This window comes from Otolemur garnettii, unplaced genomic scaffold, assembly GCF_000181295.1.
Source record: "Otolemur garnettii isolate 467f Iridium unplaced genomic scaffold, OtoGar3 scaffold00025, whole genome shotgun sequence".
In the NCBI taxonomy this organism is placed as follows: Eukaryota; Metazoa; Chordata; class Mammalia; order Primates; family Galagidae; genus Otolemur; species Otolemur garnettii.
This window is the reverse complement of record NW_003852420.1, coordinates 6,115,277-6,122,160: the sequence shown is the minus strand read 5'-3', so window position 1 is coordinate 6,122,160 and position 6,884 is coordinate 6,115,277.

Here is a 6,884-nt window from a genome sequence, read left to right as displayed (position 1 = left end):
TCTTTTCCTGGTTTGGGGATCAAGGTGATGTTTGCTTCATAGAATGTGTTGGTAGTATTTCTTCTTTTTTATATTTTGGAAAATGTTAAGTAATATAGGTACTAGTTCCTCTTTAAAGGTTTGGTAGAGTTCTGATGTGAAGCCATCTGATCCCGGGGGTTTCTTTTTAGGGAGATTTTATATAGTTGATGCTATTTTAGAACTTGATATAGGCCAGTTCAACATTTCCACTTCATTGTGACTAAGTCTTGGAAGGTGGTGTGCTTCCCAGTATTGGTCAATTTCCTTCAGATTTTCATATTTCTGAGAATAAAGTTTCTCGTAATATTCATTAAGGATTTTTTGAATTTCTGAGGAGTGTGTTGTTATTTAGTCTTTACCATTTCTGATTGATGAAATTAGAGATTGTACTCTTATTTTCCTGGTTAGGTTGGCCAGAGGATTATCTATTTTCTTGACCTTTTCAAAAAAACAACTTTTTGATTTATTGATCTGTTGTAGAATCTTTTTGTTTTTAATTTCATTTAATTCTGCTCTAATTTTGGTTATTTCTTTTCTTCTGCTGGGTTTGGGGTAAGAATGTTCTTCCTTTTCTAGTTGCTTGAGATGTCCCATTAAGTTGTTAACTTTCTCTCTTTCCATTCTCTTGAGGAAGGCTTGCAGTGCTATAAATTTCCCTCTTAGGACTGCCTTTGCGGTATCCCAGAGGTTCTGATAATTCCTGTTTTCATTATCATTTTGTTCCAAAAATTTGGTAATTTCCTTCTTGATCTCGTCTCTTTGTCTTTCATCATTCAGCATAAGGTTATTTAGCTTCAATGTTTTTGTATGAGTATGCAGATTCCTGTTGTTACTGAGTTCAATTTTTATTCCATGATGGTCTGAGAAGATGCAAGGAATAATTTCTATTCTTTTAAATTTGGTGAGGTTAGGCTTGTGACCTAAGATGTGATTGATTTTGGAGTATGTTCCATGAGCTGATGAGAAAAATGTGTATTCAGTTTTGTTAGGATGAAAAGTTCTATAGATGTCTGTTAAATCCAAATGCTGAATGGTTAAGTTTAAATCTAAAATTTGTTTGCTAAGCTTCTTGTTGGAGGATCTATCCAACATTGCAAAAGGAGTATTAAAATCTCCACCTATGACGGAACTGGAAGAAATCAAGTTGCTCATGCCTATCTCTTATAAATTGAGGTGCATTCTAGTGAAGTGTATAAATAAATATTAATAATTAAAATCTCATCATATTGAGTATTACCCTTAACAAATGTGAAGTGACCATCCTTATTTTTGCTTAGTTTTATTGGTTTAAAGCCTATTGTATCTGTGAATAAAATTGCAACACCTGCTTTTTTCTGCTTTCCATTTGCCTGGAACATAGATGACCATCCCGTCACTCTGAGTCTATATTTATATTTATCTTTTAAGGTAAGATGAGATTCTTGTATGCAGCAGGTATCTGGCCTGAGTTTTTGTATCCAGTCAGCCAACCTGTGCCTCTTTAGAGGACAGTTTAAGTCATTCACATTAATGGAGAATATTAATGAGCCTTGTAAAATTTTGGGTATCGAGTTTTTTGAAAGTCCGATGGATATTTTTAATCCTTTCGCCATTGTGGAAGTTGGAATTTGATCAAAAGTTTCTGAGTGAGTTTACTTTTGTGGTGGAGGATTGTACTGGTCATTATGGAGAAAAGGTCTGAGAATATTCTGGAGAACTCGTTTAGTTATGGCAAATTTCTTCAACATATGAATGTCATTAAAGTATTTACTTTCTCCATCATAGAAGAAACTCAGTTTAGCTGGATACAGGATCCTGGGTTGGAAGTTATTTTATTTTAGGAGATTAAAAGTTGATAACCACCTCTTCTAACCTGAAAGGTTTCAGCAAAGAGATCTACAGTCATTCTAATATTTTTTCCCTTGTAGGTTATGGTTTTCTTACATCTATCTGTTTTCAGAATTTTCTCCTTCATATTAACTTTAGTGAAGTTAATTATGATGTGCCTGGGGGATGTCTTATTCGGGTTGAGTCATGCTGGAGCTCTGAAACTGTCTGCTATCTGAAGTTCAGAATCTCTTGGCATAACTGGAAAGTTCTCTTTCATAATCTCATGAAGAAGAGCCTCTGTGCTTTGTGAAGCAACTTCATCACTTTCAGGGATTCCTATAGGGCAAATATTAGTTTTTTTCAAATTATTCCAGATCTCTCTGAGAGAATGATCTGTTTTTCTCTCCATTTCTCTTTGTCTTTGAGTACTTGAGAGTGCTCAAAAGCTTTTTCTTCAATGTCAGAAATCCTTTCTTCTGCTTGCTCCATTCTGTTACTGAGGGAATCTACTGTATTTCTCAGATCTTTGAGGGCTGCAAATTCTTGTCTCAATGTGTCAAAATCTTTGATTTTTGTCTTTGTATTCATTGAATTCTTGAGACAACTTTTAAAATTCTCCTTGAATTTCTAATTCCAACTTTGCTTCTATTCTATTAATCTTATTTGTAATCCAAATTTTGAACTTGATTTCTGACAGCTCAACTATCTGTTTATGAATAGGACCTTCAGTTGCATCTGCCATATCCTTCTGGGGGCAGAGGGGTGATCTACTCTGGTTATTCATGTTACTGGAGTTTTTCTGCTGATTCTGCCACATGATTACTTTACACCATTTGGCTAGATCAGCAGAAAAGGAAAAGTTGGGTTGGGGGCTGCAGGAGTAGTGATTAACTAGGCCTTTGCCCAAAAGCTCAGACTAGTGTCTGTACCTTTTCCCCTAGAGCTTTGCCAAGGACCTGTACAGTGCTGTGGCCTGAGAAACTTGGGGCCTGCCTGGTGTGGTGGGGCTAAGTGGCTCTGTCTTGTTTTCAGCTGGTCTCTGTCCTATCCTAGTGAATCAGTTACTCTGGGTTGAAGTCTCAGCTGTGGATAAATACCAACAATTAAGTCACCCCGCCCCCTACAGGCAACAATTGGAACAAACCTTCATATAACCACACACTCAGGGTACCACTTTGGATAGTTATCAAGTTATTGGCCTAATTCAAGAGGTCCAAATCACTTGTCCCAGTCAGCACCAGTCTCAAGTGGAAGAGTTCAAAAGGTATCCAGCAACTAGATAGCAGGTGTCTGCTGGCAGCTCAAGTATGACTCGCTCCAGTGCTCTGTGAGGTCAGAAGGACCCACCCAGCAAATAAATTAGTCTAGGAAGGTTGATGCCTCCTTCCCCACCTTGCACCTCTGTAACACCCAGTCGCTGGTAACCACACAGGGCTGTTACCTAGTTCCTTCCCATGAGCAGATGCTCCCGGGGTATATACCTGCCTGAGTCACAGAGAGATCTATTTCTCCTCAGCCAGGCTGCCATTCTCTGCCACTATCCATCGGGGTAGGTGAGTTCTGACAACCTTAGGTGCCTAATGGAGACTGGGGTGGTTCACTCAGTTCCAGCCCCAACCCTGATTGATGTTGCTGGCAGAACAGAACAACGTCTCAGAATTTATTTCTGTCCTGGCTATATTCCCCTGTAGATCAGACTCAGTGTTGGCTGTAGTTTGTGTTGGGGCAGGTGTGGTTAGAGCTCACACTCAACTGTCAGTTCCAGCCTTTGTCTTAGCTATGATCCCCAAAGGGCCAGGTGCATTTTAGGTTCAGTAAAGCAGTCCTCTGGCTCAGCCCCACCCTGGGAGTCTGCTGTCTCTGCAGGATCTTATTCTAGTTCCCCTGGTCCGGCCAGGCTGCTATCACCTCAGGCATACTTTTTACTCATGGGGCCTGTGTTTCCGTCCCAGATCTGTTCCACCAGTGGCTGCTACTAGAGAAGATGCCTGGCTTCCTCCCTCTCCCAGAGAGACAGGGAGTGTATGTCTGGAAAAGCCCCAGGCATGTGAGCCTTATTGTTCCCACCACTGCAACTGCTGCTCTGCACCTCTGGGCACCTCTGCTCCTGTATGATTCCCTCTAGGTTAACTGTCTTCTCCTTACTCCTGTGCCACTGAATCAGCACAGACCAGCAACAGCCCTTGCCCTGTCCACATGTCTCAAGAAAATGCCCAAGAATCTGAACTCCATGGGGGACAGGCTTCCAGACCTCAGGGTGAGAGTGGAGGGGAGTGCTGGGAGTTCAGAATTGCAGGTAGAGAATATATACAGTTTTATGCCTGGCAGGAGAGTGCCATGGCACCCTACTAGGGGTAGGAGGTCCAGTTTTTAGAGAGTCTCTCCCATGGGATAGAATGGGAGGATGTTTGAACTCTGGTCACTTGTTTGTATGGAGTATACTATGAGCCCCTCTCATGTAGGAGGGGACTCCTGTCCACTTGTTTGTATGGAGTATACTATGAGCCCCTCTCATGTGGGAGGGGACTCCTGTCCACTTGGCAATGGATTTTGTACATTTTGTTTACATCCTGGGGGTTGCAGCTCACCACAGCAGGGTTGATCTGCATTCTTCTTCTTTCTTGGCTCAGCTTCAAACTATCAGCTTACTTGCTAAATGTCTGTCCTTAACTCTACTTCTGGATGGGAGCCTCTGTGGAAAGCTGGCTTCAGTTGGCCATCTTGCCTCCACCCTTATTTCTGGATTTTCTTAAAAAACAAATATAAAAATAAATCCAAAAAGAACTTTTTAAAGATCAGTGGACTTCAGTGGAATCTGACAACAAACTTAATTAAAAAGAAAAATGTTCCTTAATGCGTCAATTAACAAAAGAAAGGAACCAATGTCAGGTCAATTTTATATCATCTCAGGTACATGTCTATACTTTCTCATTTAACCCTCATTAAATGGAGAATTATTCAAAGAACCACCAATTTAGAGGTCAGGAAACAGAAATTTAAAAACCAAATGAATAAACAGTGGCTGAATGGCCCCCACATAGGAATCAAAAGCTCATTTCCTTTAAAGTGTTTCCTTGTGAGCTCATCGCCTGTGGCTCAAGCGGCTAAGGCGCCAGCCACATACACCTAAGGTGGCGGATTCGAATCCCCAGCCCGGGCCCGCCAAACAACAATGATGGCTGCAACCAAAAAATGGCCAGGAGCTGTGGCGGGCGCCTGTGGTCCCAGCCGCTTGGGAGGCTGAGGCTGGAGACTCGCTTGAGCCCAGGAGTTGGAGGTTGCTGTGAGCGTGATGCCATGGCACTCTACCCAGGGGGATAGCTTGAGGCTCTGTCAAAAAAAAAAAAAAAGTGTTTCCTTGTGCTCATGAATGTTTTCACCACTTCTTGTACATCTGAAAAATTCTTACTCATACTTCTAAAACTCCAGGTGAAAAGTGACCTGTCCTGTGACATTCTGAGCTCTGTGAGACTATTGCAATCTTGACACCTAGAAAAAGTTACTGCCAAACTGAGAGACATCTTCTCAAAAAGGAAGGATGACATCATGTCTTTTTATTCCTAGGACTTAAGGACTTTGGTCCATAATAAGAACTAGAGTGTGCCAAAAAAAAAAAAAAAATACACACATTTTAAGAAAGAAAAAGAACTATATAAAATTTGTAATACTCAAGTCATGTTTGATTTCTTCAACCACAAGAGATATAAGATACAATATACAAGATAACAAATGTTACTGGCAAATATTGAGCATCACAATTCCAGTGCAGGTTTTTTTCCTTTCTTAAAATGTGTATATATTCTTTGGCACCCTCTGTATTTGTTGAATGAAGTAAATGTGTGTGTGGTGGTGTTGGGGAGATGGGTGTGTGTTCCTTTCTTGTGAGATTCATTTGCGATAGTAAGCTGTGATTTGAAAATTAGAACAGAGTGTTAAGGTAAAAGCATACTTCATGAATTATATGATGATAATGCTTCGTGCCCAGCTGATATCGGCCACTCTGGAGGAATGGCAGTTTTACCCACAGAGTTTCAACGGTAATGATAGTCCTTTGACAAAAGGCAGAGCTGTCCAGGCTGCCTTATGGAATACCTGGGCTGGCAAATCAGGGACTTCGTGGTAGAAACCACCAAAAATGACAGGTGGAAACCACTCAACATAATCTAAGTTAAAAAATCAATATTTTTGTACCATATTGGCTACCTTTTAGAATCAACAAATGTTCTGGTGAAGCACATTTGGAAAATGCATGGTGATCATGGGGAGCTGAACAGCTGGCCCTGTCACAGCCTCCCCTTAGGCACTATCACTAACCACTGTACACTGCTCCATGAAACTTTTGGCCTCAGTTTCTCAGCTTCCATGACTAATGATCTGAGTTTTTCAAAATCTTGGGTGGGATCCTCTCATTGTACCAAACTAGGCAATATAATCATGTCCTAGATGCCGAAGGAATGAAGGGAAGGAATGCTTGCCTCCTTCATCTTCCATGACTGAAATTGGGCTCTGCATTACATTTTCTTTGGAATGGCCCCTAGAAGAGAAAGGCACTTGCTTACTAATAATCACATACAAATAATTAGAGGCTAATTACATTAGTGACTTAGGTCTTCCCCACTCGCCACCCCCTTGATACTGAGTTCTGGGAGGAAGATCTCTTTACTGTCTCTTACCTCTTCTTTCTATTTATACCACATTATTTGACCCTTCATTATTTCTGTTCTGGAAAATGGCAATGACCTACTATTGGCTTCTTGCTCCCAGATCCCAGATCATAATTCTATTACTCTAATTTTCCAGATACAAGTGATGGCCATGTAATTTCTCCTTCCAAAAGAAGGGCCCACTACTCCCTAGACTTTGAAGGTTGCCTTTAGCTGAATATCTCACAACTTGGTATCCCGCTTGCCTGATTGAAGTCCTCTGGATGGAAAGGATGATCTGAGGTGCATTTGAACTTGATGACATCTATAACTTGGACTATCCACTTTTCCTATTCCTCTCTTATAATTGTGCTGCCCAAATGCCAAGATAGTTTGCATCTGCATTAGAAT